Source organism: Polypterus senegalus, chromosome 4 (genome assembly GCF_016835505.1).
Source record: "Polypterus senegalus isolate Bchr_013 chromosome 4, ASM1683550v1, whole genome shotgun sequence".
NCBI classification, from domain to species: Eukaryota; Metazoa; Chordata; class Cladistia; order Polypteriformes; family Polypteridae; genus Polypterus; species Polypterus senegalus.
In genome coordinates, this window is record NC_053157.1 from 49,756,008 (window position 1) to 49,771,599 (window position 15,592).

At 36.6% G+C, this 15,592-nt stretch overlaps 1 protein-coding gene across 5 annotated transcripts in view; it reads right to left on the reverse strand.

Moving 5' to 3' along the window:
- The window catches only part of agtpbp1 (ATP/GTP binding carboxypeptidase 1), a 287,469-nt gene that overhangs the window by 45,303 nt on the left and 226,574 nt on the right, over positions 1 to 15,592 (reverse strand). The gene's annotated exons all lie outside the window — the stretch shown is intronic.

Below are 15,592 nucleotides of genomic sequence, written 5' to 3' on the forward strand. Positions count from 1 at the left end.
AGTGTTCACGACTCCACCATAAGAAAGAGACTGGGCAAAACGGCCTGCATGGCAGATTTCCAAGACGCAAACCACTGTTAAGCAAAAAGAACATTAGGGCTCGTCTCAATTTTGCTAAGAAACATCTCAATGATTGCCAAGACTTTTGGGAAAATGCCTTGTGTATTGATGAGACAAAAGTTGAACTTTTTGGAAGGCAAATGTCCGTTACATCTGGCGTAAAAGGAACACAGCATTTCAGAAAAGAACATCATACCAACAATAAAATATGGTGGTGGTAGTGTGATGGTCTGGGGTTGTTTTGCTGCTTCAGGACCTGGAAGGCTTGCTGTGATAGATGGAACCATGAATTCTAGTGTCTACCAAAAAATCCTGAAGGAGAATGTACGGCCATCTGTTCGTCAACTCAAGCTGAAGTGATCTTGGGTGCTGCAACAGGACAATGACCCAAAACACAGCAGCAAATCAACCTCTGAATAGCTGAAGAAAAACAAAATGAAGACTTTGGAGTGGCCTAGTCAAAGTCCTGACCTGAATCCAATTGAGATGCTATGGCATGACCTTAAAAAGGCGGTTCATGCTAGAAAACCCTCAAATAAAGCTGAATTACAACAATTCTGCAAAGATGAGTGGGCCAAAATTCCTCCAGAGCTGTAAAAGACTCATTGCAAGTTATCGCAAACGCTTGATTGCAGTTATTGCTGCTAAGGGTGGCCCAACCAGTTATTAGGTTCAGGGGGCAATTACTTTTTCACACAGGGCCATGTAGGTTTGGATTTTTTTTCTCCCTAAATAATATAAACCATCGTTGAAAAACTGCATTTTGTGTTTACTTGTGTTATATTTGACTAATGGTTAAATGTGTTTGATGATCAGAAACATTTTGTGTGACAAATATGCAAAAGAATAAGAAATCAGGAAGGGGGCAAATAGTTTTTCACACCACTGTATATATATATATATATATACACACACATACACATATATATATATATACATACATATATACATATATACATATACACATACATATATACATATACACATACATATATACATACATATATACATATACACATATATATATACACATTATATATATATATATATATATATATATATATATATATATATACACACTATATATATATATACACATACACATTATGCATATATATATATATACATATATGCATACATATATATACATATATACATATATACATACATACATATATACACATATATACATACATATACACACATATATACATACATATACACACACATATATATATATATTATATATACATACATATATACACACACACACACACACAAATAATTTTGTTCCAATTTGTTTTTAAATGTTGTTCTAACATTAATTTCTATGTACAGTAAGTCTCTGTCCTTCAAAATAAATAATAAACAGATGGAAGAAAGCACTGTATTGTGGCGATACTGCACTTCAATACCAAATTCCTTTCTTCCAGTGGTTCCTAGTAACCCTTATCTTCTTACTGCCAATGCAAACACCATCACAGATGCTGGTACAGCATATGCAGCTTTAGCTATTATGAAAATTGCTTGCTGTGATTCACTACATGTGATATTTATGTAGTACTGTATTCCAAAGAACATTATTCAGTTAAATATTTTTAATTGAATAAGCTTACAAGAACAAATAAATATGGATTACATTCAGCTACGCGAGAGAGGCATATTTTAAATAAATCCTAGCATTCCATCACTTTCAATAGGAATGATTCTGATTTTTTTTAAGTTTTAAAAATAATATGCAGAAAATAATTCATGCTACTTAATGCTTTTTTAATATTATATACTAAAATGGGTTAGAGGAAGTATGTGATTTTAGATTTTCATATCATAAGCAAAAGAGAATTACATTGCTGAAAACGTTTACTCATTTAAAAAATTAAAACTATTTTGCTATTAAATCAATAATGATATACAATTTTGTTCTAGCTTTTCACACAAGACATTTCGGATAAATATTTGTTAAGCATGTCCTTAACCATGATTTAATGTCTCTCTTTTTGGAATAAAGTTTACGTGGTTAAAGCATATACTCTGAAAGTTACCTGGGAAGATGACTTCCAATGCATCTCTGAAATAGTTTTGCACTGTACTAATTCTAAAGCATGTACAATTAATTGAGTGATATGTTTTTGTACTTTTTCCTTGAATCTTATAACACTATGAAACATCAAATAAAGAACCTTCTATAGTAAAATGTTCATAACTCCTCACCTGTGAGAAGATTCTCTTTTTAATGCAATGCCAGTCAAAGGCTAACACTGCTATTTTTGTTGTATGCTTGAAACATTTGAAATAATGACACTGTATTTCATCCTAACCTGAAAAATTGTATTGAAAATGGTTTCATGAATACTGTATTTTAACAGAAGGCACAATGTAATGATAATATCTTTGGTAATTGTGCTTGCTAATAACACAGCCATAATATAACTCTTTTAATGGTGCTATTTCAGTTTAACACTAGAATTACCAGAGCCTATGAAAAAACTCGTAATTCCGTCCCACCTTAAACTGCTTCTTAAATCCCTTCACACCTCTCCGTCGGCGTCCTTTGTCTTCTAAATGTGCTGATAAAGAGAAGCTTGGAGCAGCCGGCTATTCCATCCCCCCACTAATTTAGAACGTGCACGAACTTCAGCTTGATTGAGTATCTGGGAGTGAAGTGGAGTTTTAGAGTGGAAATAATAGATCGTTGTTTGGAACACACGCATTTCATGTCTGTTCCGTTTCTACAGTAATCTGTGTCAACACATTGTTAAAACAGAAACGTTTTTTATATTCTAGTAGTAGATGACAAAATGTAGGCATAAACTATATAGTGTATGAAGCCTGAAGTCCAAATAGCAAAGAAACATTTTCACAAGAATAACACAATTGCGCTTTTATTCAAAAATATAACTGCTGAAACAAAAAGCCGCCTTAACATGCGACATTGACAGCACTTTATTGTAACTGACTCTGTGGTTCAATAGACTCAGCCTCCGCTTGGGAATCAAGAGGTCACGAGTTTGATCCTGCGCCCCTCCGTTTTGAGAAGTAAACTGCTCTTAGTCTTATTATTTTAGAATAAAAGCATACATTTGATTTCAGTCTGTAACAGCCGGTGCAATTTATGATCCTTGTAAAGGTTAGCTTTTTTTTATTCACTTTTCATTCTCTCAGTTGCGTTCAGAATCAATCCATACAACCCCATCTGACACGGCTGTTTTCACTAAAGACGCGCTATAGCTCTGCAGTGTACCATGATGCATACTAACACAACGGGCAGATGGGGAGTGTGTGATGATTGCATATAGCGCCGAACTTACTGCTCTTTACCATTCTCTCCTCTGTATGCCCTGGAGTACAAAAGAAACAGAATACAGACGCGCTATAGCTCTGCGTTGTACCACGATGCATACTAACGCACCAAAAAAGGGTTCTGACACACAGACGCTGGCGAAGCTGCCTTCTTCGTATCTCACCGTCACTTGATTTTTTTATTCAGTTTTATTGAGTGTTCCTGCCAGTCCCCGCATGTTGCTGTATGCTGGATATTTTCACATGTATTGTCTCTTTCTTTCAGGTGTGTAATAGAAACCACAGCATAGAGAGAAGTGTGTACATTGCTTCTTACAGGAAAAGGCGATGGAAAAAGTGCACTTGAATAAAAGTGCACTTTTGTTATAATTTTACACCAATATATGTTCCTGTGTTTGAACGACACGGGCAGATGAGAAGTGTCTGATGATTGCATATAACGCCGAAGTTACTGCTTTTTACCATTCTTTCCTCTGCATGTCCTGGAGTACAAAAGAAACAGCATACAGCAACATGCTAACCTTTACAAGGATCATAAATTGCACCGGCTGTTACAGACTGAAATCAAATGTATGCTTTTATTCTAAATTAGTAAGACTAAGAGCAGTTTACTTCTCAAAACGGAGGGCCACAGGATCGAACTCATGACCTCGATTCCCAAGCGGAGGCCGAGTCTATTGAACCACGGAGGCAGTTACAATAAAGTGCTGTCAATGTCGCATGTTAAGGCGGCTTTTTGTTTCTGCAGTTATATTTTTGAATAAAAGCGCAATTGTGTTATTCTTGTGAAAATGTTTCTTTGCTATTTGGACTTCAGGCTTCATACACTATATAGTTTATGCCTACATTTTGTCATCTACTACTAGAATATAAAAAACGTTTCTGTTTTAACAATGTGTTGACACAGATTACTGTAGAAACGGAACAGACATGAAATGCGTATGTTCCAAACAACGATCTATTATTTCCACTCTAAAACTCCACTTCACTCCCAGATACTCAATCAAGCTGAAGTTCGTGCACGTTCTAAATTGTTGGGGCGATGGAATAGCCGGCTGCTCCAAGCTTCTCTTTATCAGCACATTTAGAAGACAAAGGGCGCTGGCGGAGAGGTGTGAAGGGATTTAAGAAGCGATTTAAGGTGGGATGGAATTACGAGTTTTTTCATAGGCTCTGGTAATTCTAGTGTTAAACGGTCTTGTTAAGTTCCACACAGCTTCTCAATTGCAAAATGGCACACAATTCTCTTGCTTATTTAACAACACTATAATTACCACAGTCAAAGAAAAAAAAACTCAAATTGGAACCACCTTAAATCCCTTTGCATAAAAATAAAACTGAATAAAAAAAATTCAAGTGATGGTGAGATATGAAGAAGGCAGATTCACCAGAGTTTGTGTGTCAGCTCTTATTTCTCCAGGTCACAGAATTTCCAGTTCCATTGCCTCAAAAACACCACTCACATCTACAGTTATTCCCAGTTTCAGATAAAAAGTAAGAGCGTCAGATCTGGGGTGGGGGGTGGTTGTTGTATCGTGATCGTGACTGAGAGGATAAAAGTAAAAAATAATAAACTCTATAAACTTTTACAAGTGCTATAACTTTACACCGGCTGTTACAGACACAAATCAAATGTATGTTTTTATTGTATAATGTTAACAATAAGAGTAGCTCACTACTCAAAAAGGTAAATTTGCCGGGGAGCTGGTTTCGAACTCACGACCTCCGGATTATAATTCAGTGGATTTTACCGCTGAACCACGGAAGCTGTCTTATTGTACTTGCACCTTGTGTTAAAGTTTTTATTTGATATTTGGCCATCAGCCTTCACACATTATACAGTTCATGTCTACATTTTATTATTTATTACTAAAACATGAAAAATGTTTGTTTTAACATAGATTGCTATAGACACAAAACAGACATCAAATTATTTCCCTTACAATTCTGGGTAGCTCACTCCCAGACAATCAATCAAGGAAGGAACTGGAAGAACTTCTTTTCTTGCCCATTCTTAGGTGGTGGGGGGATGGTGTAGCAGGCTGCTTGGGCTTATCGAAACATTTAGAAGACAAAAGACAACGACGGAGAGGTGCAAAAGGATTTAAGGTGGGCCGGATTTACGAGTTTTTACGTAGGCTCTGGTAATTCTAGTGTTAACTAAAGAGCAGTTCGTCCTCACTAACTGGTAAAGAAACAGCTATCATCAAAAACTATAACCTGAAAACCCATCTTTTAATCTACCTCACTAATCTTTACAGAGCTACACCATTTTGTGACATCTACATTTTTACAAGCATGAACTGTTTATTCTAATCTTGCATAACAATTTAAAAGTCTGGATTTTGACTAGGTCAATCTGAATCTCAACACTTACATTTTGCCCAGCTATTTTACTACAGTCTTTCTTGTGTGTTGGAAACTGACTTTCTGTATTTCTTAATTGCTAAATTAATGTTTTTCCAATTATGTCAAGCTGTTTAGTGTTGTAATTAGTTTTAGACTGCTAGACATGTTAACTAAAACAGGGGGAGCCATAAGGCTATTGTTAGCCATTTATGATGGTACGATTGGTAAATAACACATTCAGACTGGCGACCTTAACTATCCAAACCCAGGAATGGAAACACTTTCATACCTGAAAACTGCATTGTTGATTACCTTGCACACAAAACAAATTAAAAATGCACAGCTTTTTGCATATTTTTCTCACTTTCCTCTATATACTTCAACAACCAAAGAAGAACTATGACCAAAATACCTGTAAAAATGAGCAGAGGAAAATACTTTTTCCAGATCTGTCTTTTGCATATGTGTGCCTACATACTGTATTACATGACTAAATGGAAAGGTGATAAGTAATGGTTAGATTTTTCAAAAATTATTGTAGGATGGTTTAATGTGGTACATGTATTACATACAACAGAACAATTCATAACTATGAAATATGTAAGCTGATTGACATTTCCACTTTAGTATGTTACAAAATATCTACAGGAATTACAATGTCATAATATATTAATATTCAAGAGATCATTACTACCATTCACTTAAAATGTAAGCATTCATACATATTACGATACAACTAGAGCAATTTTTTTGTAAAAATTTGAAGCTCATCAAAACCTACATCTTTACATTCCAGATACTGACTGTTTGAAGCCCTCATGCAGTACATTGAAATACATTGCAGTTTACAATTACTTCCACTGTCTCCATTGTTCTACTGTTTTTTTCTTTAAAAAGCAGCTTGTGATAAAGAAAGGGATGTACACATGCATGTTTTAAGAGAATTAAGTCAAATTCAACAAATTTACTAATTCTAATTCTCAGAAAAAATTAATTAATGAGAAAAAAACTATTAACAAAACCAGTTTTCAATTAGAAAAATGTATGTATACATATTACATAAAAAGCTTTCATGTTGTTCGGAGTTTATTTATTAATTATATCCTCACTGTTTAAATAAATACCTCTCTAACTGCCATGCACAGTCTGTGATCCTACCAGGTTTGTTGCACATGCAAGATTGTCAGCCCTTTTTTTAAATTAGTAAAAACTAAAAAAAGAAAGAAATTACATGTTAGGTTGATTGTATGTATGTATGTATGTACACCAGAGTGTGACCAGACACCTCATTTAAAATTAGTTTCTGCACCTAAATGCTACCAGGATATACTCCAAGATAGCTGAACTTAAGAATCTGTAGATGGGTGTGATTAGGGACAATCAAAGCTTGTACCAGAGTCCACAGTAATAAATACTGTGCTCCTTTAACTGACCTGGTGTCTGTGCAATGCATCTCTCTTAAGGAGCTAAGTCACACAGGGACTTGTGGGTGTTCTTAATCTGGTCTTGAGTGTCATAAAATGTGCTATTGTATTAAGTTTACTGGGGAATAAAATTTACTTAAGTTACTGTAACTGCAAATAAAATTAATTTCTTCTTTGCCTCTGATAAACTACATGATCCTTGCTAATAATAAGCTTCCCCAAAGTGTGATGCTGCTACTGCCATAGTTCACTTCAGTGATATGGGATGTTAGATTTGCATCATACCTTTAATTTTCATCTTAAATATTCATTTTAGTTTAATCTGACCACAAGGTATTTCTCAAAAATTCAGCTTGTCTGCTCTCCTTTTGAAGAGGCCTCAAGGCAATTCTTCTTTTAAGTAATTATTCTTTTCCTCAACTCTCTCCCATACAAGCCAAAATGATCCAAAGTTTGATGTATAGTGGCTTTCTGGTTTAATTCATTCTTAAGACTAGGAATTTATTTGCCTATCAGTGGCTTCTCCCTCAAGTACACTTGATGGATGTTAATTTTTAGGTATTGTCTGGGTGGGAGGAGAAGCTGCTTCCATTTCTTGATCAATAAGCCAGCTGTTTACAGAGGGAGATCCAAATTCATTTGGAGAATAGATTACTCAATATATTTTTATCTGATGTCCTTAGAAGGTCTTTGTCATTTTCATACTTTCTGTTCAGGTTTATTGAAGAAGTACTGAAGTAAGCAGTAGAGCTGATTTATTGACAAGAACTTGAATCCACAACTTTGGAGTTAGGGACTAACACCTATAGCCAGTGCAGCAACAGGCCATTTAAGAAAACTTACAACAATTGCTGCAGAAACAAAAATTAACACTGTTGTTGCTCAAAACAAAACAAATTGTAAAAAAATATTATTGACTCTTTGTTTACACAGTTCTTGAGGCTGATCCTCCAATTAGCTGTGAACCACCCAATCTAACTGAGATTGCACAGGTCACTGGTGAACCAGCTGAGGGTAGCAAAGGCTGCAGGTATCTGTGGTATCCAAGTGAACCTCTCCAGGCTGTTATCCCAACTAACTGGAAAACGGGACTTCTTGTCCCTATATGGAAAGGGTGATTGTCTGGATTGAGACAACTACAGGGGGATAACATTGCTCTTGGTGCAGGGTAAGGTCCTTGGCTAGGGTCGTCCTCAATAGTATCCGTGATCACTTGCTCACCTACCAGCAACCGGAGCAGTCTGGTTTTACACCTAAGTAGTCAGGATCGACTCGTATCCTGGCACTAAGGGTTCTCATGGAGTGCAAATGTGAATATCAGCAGATTTTCTTTGCAGCCTTTGTCGATTTTTGTAATACGCTTGACTCAGTTGATCAAGCTGCCCTGTGGGACACTCTGAAACTTCACAGGATCCCCTCAAGGTTGCTGGATATCATGGCCAGCCTTCACAGTGGTACTGTGAGTGCTGTGCAGAGTGGAGACAGAACCTTTGTGTTTTTTCCCAGTTGATTCTGGGGTACGTCAGGGGTGTGTTATTGCTCCTACTCTGTTCAATGCTTGCATGAACTGGGTATTGGGCAAGATTGTGGGGTCAAGCAACTGTGAGGCATCCGTTTGTGAAGAAAGATTCACTGATCTTGACTTTGCTGAAAATTCTGTGATCTTTGCAGAGTCTGAGAGACTGAGCATCTCTACCTGGCATGTAATCTAGACTTAGCTGTGAATTTTGCCACTAGGTGTAGCATACTTACAAGTATTCTGTGGCAGTCTGCCATGTGGCATTGCACTGCTCTTTTCTTGGTGCTTATTAAAGTGTCCTGCGATTTTTGTGATGAGTGATCATAAAGAACAAAAAGTCTGCATTAAATTTTGTTTTCTCTGATAAAAACCAGCTGCTGAAACTGTAGTGATGCTTGAAACTGCTTTTAAAGAAGAAGTTTTAAGTAAAACACAGGTCTGCGAGTGGTTTTTTAATTTCAAATGAGGAGAAATGTCACTTGATCCTGCTCCGTGTGACTTTTCCTTGTTCCCGCATATGAAAAAAAGAACTCAAAGGAAAGTGTTTTTGTACTATTGAGTAAGTCAAAGAAAAAATGCTGCAGGCATTGGATAATGTTCCTCTTCTGCAATTCCAAAAACTGGGAAAATCGTTGGGACAAATTAATTCATTCATTTGTAGAGTACTTTGAAGGAGACTTAAGTTTCAGTAAGCAAAAATTATTAAAACTTTTTTTTTTTTTCCCAATTCCAGTTATTTTTGGGTACCCCCTTGTATTTACCGATTGCCAATGCAACCTTTTCCAGGCAGCTACTTTTTTTTTCTTTTCTTGAAACAACATCCAGCGTCTGAAATATCACATGCATCCTTCTGGTTTTCTAAAGTAAACCTCTAAGCTAGAAAAATGTTGTGGTCCAAAGTGCAGAGCTCTGAATGTTTATACAATACTTTTCAAAGTCTTCCAATGTCCATCCACTAAAACACACTAAAATAAACATAGCTCAACTTAATTATATTGATGAGAAAAGAAAACATGTTGATTGAAGCTTGACTGAAATCTGATTGAATGATGTGCAGTTGGAAGAGTGCCTATCCTTTTCAATTTAAAATATGACAGTGTGCATATAACTTCACAAACTGTTAAAAACAAATTGGCACAACTTAGCCATCACACGCTATACTGAAGTAGTAGGCTTCTATAGCTCTTTGGGCAAGGTTTAAAACTGCATATATATTTTAAGGCAGATTGACCATTCAGGTATTTCATGACTTTCAAAATTGCTGACATCACATAGTTTAGTTTGGAAATCCTCCATAAAAGTTTTAGCTAAATCTTTACCTGTTGTTGAGCCATGCAGGGATTTTAATGAGCAAAGGTCTTCTTATATCCAAATATAATAATAATATTACATTTTATTTATATAGCGCCTTTCCCATGCTCAAGGCACTTCACAGAGTATACAGTATATAGCATTATACTAAACCAAATAAATAAATAAAGAAGAGTAAGATAGTAAATTCAGAGAAAAGCCTAACAGACAACATAATTGATGATCTAGCACACATATACAGGTTACATACTGTAAGCATCTTGACATACAGGTAAACTGAGAAAAGGGTAATAAAGTCAGGTAGAGCTCAAAGCCTTCCTGAAGAGATGAGTTTTGAGTTGTTTTTTAAAAGAATTCATGGAGTCAGCTTATATGATTAATTTCAGTAGGTCCCAGAGTCTGGGAGCTATACAGCTGAAGGCCCTGTAACCTATGGAGTGTAGAGTAGTGTGGGGCACAACAAGATTGGCAGAATCAGAAGACCTTAGTGGGTGGACAGGCACATAGTGATGGAGAAGGTCACTGATGTAGTTTGGTGCAAGGTCGTTTAAGGCTTTGTAGGTTATTAAGGTTATTAGTAGAATTTTATATTTGATTCTGTAAGACACTGGGAGCCAGTGAAGGTGAAGAAGGATGGGTGTTATGTGCTTGCTGCTGCTGGTTTGAGTAAGGACTCTTGCAGACAAGTTTTGAATAAGCTGGAGCTGTGATACAAGATTACAAGGGGCACCTGCTAGTAGGGAATTACAATAATCGTTGCGGAATGTGATAAAAAATGCACAAGTTTCTCAGCATTAGAAAAGGAGAGGAAGGCGCGAACACGGGATATGCTACGGAGGTGAAAGTAAGAAAGTTTCTTAATGTGATTTATGTGGGTGGAACAAGAAAGGAAGGAATCAAAAATGATGCCAAGATTCTTTGCAGTAGAGGCAGGTCTGATGAGGTCACCGCCAAGACTGACTGGGAAGGAGCTCATTTTATTAAGCTGCACTTTAGTCCCAATTTGCAGGAGTTCAGTTTTGTTGCAATTTAATTTTAAAGAGTTCTGCTCCATCCAGGTTTTAATATTACTAAGGCAAGTTGTTAGCTGAGAAAGCTCTGATGAAGTTACACTTTTAACATTGAAACAGAGTTGAGTATCGTCTGCATAAATAGGATAACCCAGTCCAAAGCTACGAATAATATGGCCAAAGAGAATCATATAAATACAGAAGAGAAGAAGGACAAGGACAGAGCCCTGAGGAACTCTTGTGTGACAGGCGCGGAGCTGGATCTGCTGTTGCCAAGACTAACAAAGTCTTGCCTATCAGTCAAATAGCACTTGAACCACTGGAGGGCAGTGCCAGAGACACCCAGCATGTTCTCCATTCTGGACAGTAGAATGTCATGTCTGACAGTGTCAAATGCTGCACTGAGGTCTAACAGAATTAATATGTTGGTTTGTCCAGAGTCTGCTGCCATGAGCAAATCATTGATTACCTGTAGCAGAGCAGTTTCACAGCTGTGCTGCATCCTGAAACCAGACTGAAAGGATACCATCAAATTATTAGAAGTTAAGTAGTTGGTGAGTTGAGAAGCTACAACACGCTGAAGAACTTTTGACAGAAAAGGTAAGTGGGAAATAGGCAGAAAATTGTTAAGATTGTCAGCATCAAGACCACACTTTCTTTAACACTGGGGTTACAAAAGCGATTTTTGTCAAGGGATGAGTTTATTATTGTTGTAATAGTCGGGATTATGGCATGAAGGCAGAACTTTGCAAAACTTTAGCACACCATTAACACACACACACTCTTCATGACAGACACTGAAAACAAATTCAACCATTACTCTCTTATTTTGAATCCCAGTTCAATAGTTTTTACAGATACCTGTATCTATAATCTTTACAATAATTGTTTCTTTGTAAGTGAAACCATCAAATTCCCCACTGCACTGAAGGCGGTAATAATAAATTTTCCATTAGAAAAGGCGTTTACATGATTTTTAATACACTTTGTAACTTGCTTCTGTTAAGCAAACTTCACCATAACACTAGTCTGTTTCTCACCACGGGAAACTGCTTATTTGGCTACTTCTGCTTTATGGACATTATTCTTAAACATGCTCCGGTGCCACAGAGCTTGCTCAAAATAATTTTCCAAGGGTGTTCAACCAACATATTTGTGAATTGCAGATTTCTTGTATAAACTTAATGATGAAGAGGTTGGGTATCACCTATCCAGCCACATGTGTTAATCCAAAATCCACCTTTTTTGTACAGAGTTTATAGGTACAGAAAAATAAAAGCAAATTCCATATCTACAACATAGATTAGCTACTTGAAAAAGAATGGGAAAACGTTTCATCTTTAAAATTCACTGGAAAAGTATGGTTACTGTTCTGATAGCAGTGAGTCAATGTTCCTCCTGATTTTGGTTCTGGGGCACTATTATATAAATATATAAAAGTCAATGTATGTGTGTATGTATGTATGTTCCAGCATCACTTCTGAATGGCTGAAGCGATTTTCATGAAACTTGTTGTGTTTTTTTTTTTATAATTATATTTTTCTCAAACAATTAAAAAGAGAAAAAAAAAAAAAAAATCCACACTTTACTTTCCTCCCTAGCTAGTTTGACATACGAGAGGAAACCATTCAGTTTATCAAGCTTGTTTGTCTAGCTAATAGCTAAGATATCCCAGTAACTCATACAAATATACTTTCTAAAGGTTTTTGAAATTTTTGCTTAAAATGCATGTCCTGGTAGTTTATTCCACATTTATATAACTCTTTGCATAAAAAAATGGTTCCTGGATTCAGTTCTAATGCACTTACCCTTAACTTCCCTTGTGTCTTCAAGTACATGATTTGCCATTTAATTGAAGGAATTCTGTTGGATATTCTTTATTAAAACCTTTGAGGATTTTGAATACCTGGATTAGGTGCCCGCACAGACTTTTGTGTTTGAGACTGAACAAGTTTAAATCTCTAAGAATTCTGTAATTGTCAGAAAACGACTTGTCCTGAAGTCCTGGGGATGTTTTTTTTTTTTTTACAAAATAACTTAAAATTTTATTTGCAACTTTAATGTAGAAAGTGGTACACATAGGCAATGTGCAGAAGCTATTAAACTAATTCTGAAAATTGCCCGTTTTTTTAAATTGCTTTTGCTGCCTTCTCAATATTCGCTATTCCTTTCAGTTTAGTAACATCTGAAAATTTCACAAGTTTATTAACTACACTGGATTTTATGTCATTAATATTGTGGAGGACTGCCGGCTTCGTGTTCCGGTCCTCACCCCTAGGAGGAGCTCTCCCGACAGCATGATCATGCCCCGAGGTCCAGCAAGGCCTTGTGGACTATGCAGTGTTTATACACAGCCCTGCTGGATACCTTGGGGGCCACAGGCAGTCGTTGTAGGGGGGCTTGTGGGCCCTTATGTGCCCTATGACCCGGGAGTGCGTCACGGTCACGTGACAGGAAGAAACGATGTGCTCACGGGTTGAAGAAAAGGACTGTTTACATTGACCCGGAAGGAATAAGGAACTGTGGACTGATTGGGGAGAAACACCTCCGGGTCAGGGGCTATAAAAGGACTATGGGCCAGTCCAGACACTGAGCTAAGCTGGGAGGTAGAGGGCCGAAGTGTCTGGGCGAGGAGGAGAGATTATTATTGTGGTTGTGTAATTTATGAGTAGAGTGGAAGGTGCTTGGTGCACTGTGCTAAAGAAAAATAAAGAGTCTGGGACTTTTACCTGGTGTCTGGCGTGGTACCTGAGGGTTCAAGGGAGCACTAGCGCCCCCTTCTGCTACAATATAAATCAGAAAAAATAATGGTCCAAAGCCAAAGCCATAAGAAACTCCACTGATGACCTCAACTCATGTGGAGCTGTCACATCTAATCTATCCTATGTTTCCTTCCAGTTAACTAACATGAGATACACTTTTGGAGGTTTCTTCTGATGTCAACAGGTTTTAGTTTGAAATTTAATAATTTGTGTTGTTAGACAGATGTCAGAAAATCGAATGTCATATGCTTTGTTTTGGTCAACTACTGTGATAATCTGGTCAAAAATATTCAAAAAGATTACTTTGGCAAGATCTTTCAGTCACTTACAAATGCACGATGCCTGTTATTTAGTATATTTTCTTATAGGTACTTTTCTAATTTATTCTTTAATATGGTTTGCAAACTACACCATTTTGCATGGTATTGAAGATATTGATCTGTGATTACTTTTTTAAAAACTGGAGTCACATTTGCAGTTTTCCAGTGCTCTCCATTTTGAAACGATTGTTAAAATATGCCTAATAAGGGTTAATAAGAGTTATAAATAAGTTCATTTTTAAGTACAGCTGGTAAAATCCCACTAGCTCTGGGGGTTTTATAAATCTTGAAAGTACCAAGGGTTTGAAGCACATCTGACTCTTCTGTTTTAAAATCTGTACACTATGAGCTTGTTTTTACTTCTGCACAGGGGGATTCCATTTGTTTCCTCCTTATACTTGTGTGAAATATTTGCTGATTTAATTTTTCTCTTTGACCTCTCACCTGCTTTTTTGATCTCTTGCTTGAATTCTTGTAATGTCTAGTATTCCTCTAAGTCATAATTATTTGACTGTTTTTATAATTTTCTTATACATCTTATACAGTTTAAATTTGTAATGATGTTCTTAATTCATTCAATTTGGCTGATTTTTAGTCTCTTATTGGTTTTAGGAATATACTTATTTTGAGACTGTATCAGAAAGTCTCTGAAGTGACATCACCTGTTATTTATAGTTGCTGAGATTTTATTTTCCAATTCTGTGTCTCCTAGACAGCTCTTCATCCCTATAAAGTCTATTGTCAGTACATTATATATCTTCTCTTGGTATACATGTTTTCAAGGATGACCTCAAATTTTACCATATTGTGATCACTGTTGCTTAAATGATCTATTACTTATGTTTCTATCATTCTGTTATTGTTGTTTGAAAAGATGAGACCTAGCTTGGTCTTGATGGTGGAGGTGGGGTTTTTGAAAGACAGAATCATAAAACAGTCATTTGCCATTAACGCTGTTTCAGCTTCTTCTTTAGTATTACTTCTTTCGGCTGTTCCCGTTAGGGGTTGCCATAGCGGATCATCTTTTTCCATCTCTTCCCCATCACCCAAATGTTCTCTCTCACCACATCCATAAACCTTTGCCTAAGCCTTCATCTCTTCTTCTTGCCTGGCAGCTCTATCCCTAACACCCTTCTCCCAATTTACCCAAGCATCTCTCCTCTGCACATGTCCAAACCAACGCAATCTCACCTCTCTGACTTTGTCTTCCAACCGTCCCTTGACCCTCTAATGTATTCATTTCTAATCCTGTCCATCCTTGTCACACCCAATGCAAATCTTAGCATTTTTAACTCTGCCACCTCCAGCTCTGTCTCCTGCTTTCTGGTCATTGCCACTGTCTCTAGCCCATATAAATATGCTAATACTATGCATAGTTTGTAATGCAGTTTATCCTCCATTTGGTAATGGCTACTACAGTAACCTCGTCAGCCCTACTTCTTGTAACCTCGTCTAATACTTAGTTTTAAAATGTTTCAGCACTCTAGACATTTGACAAATGACAATATATGTACAACGCACATGCAACTCAAACGTT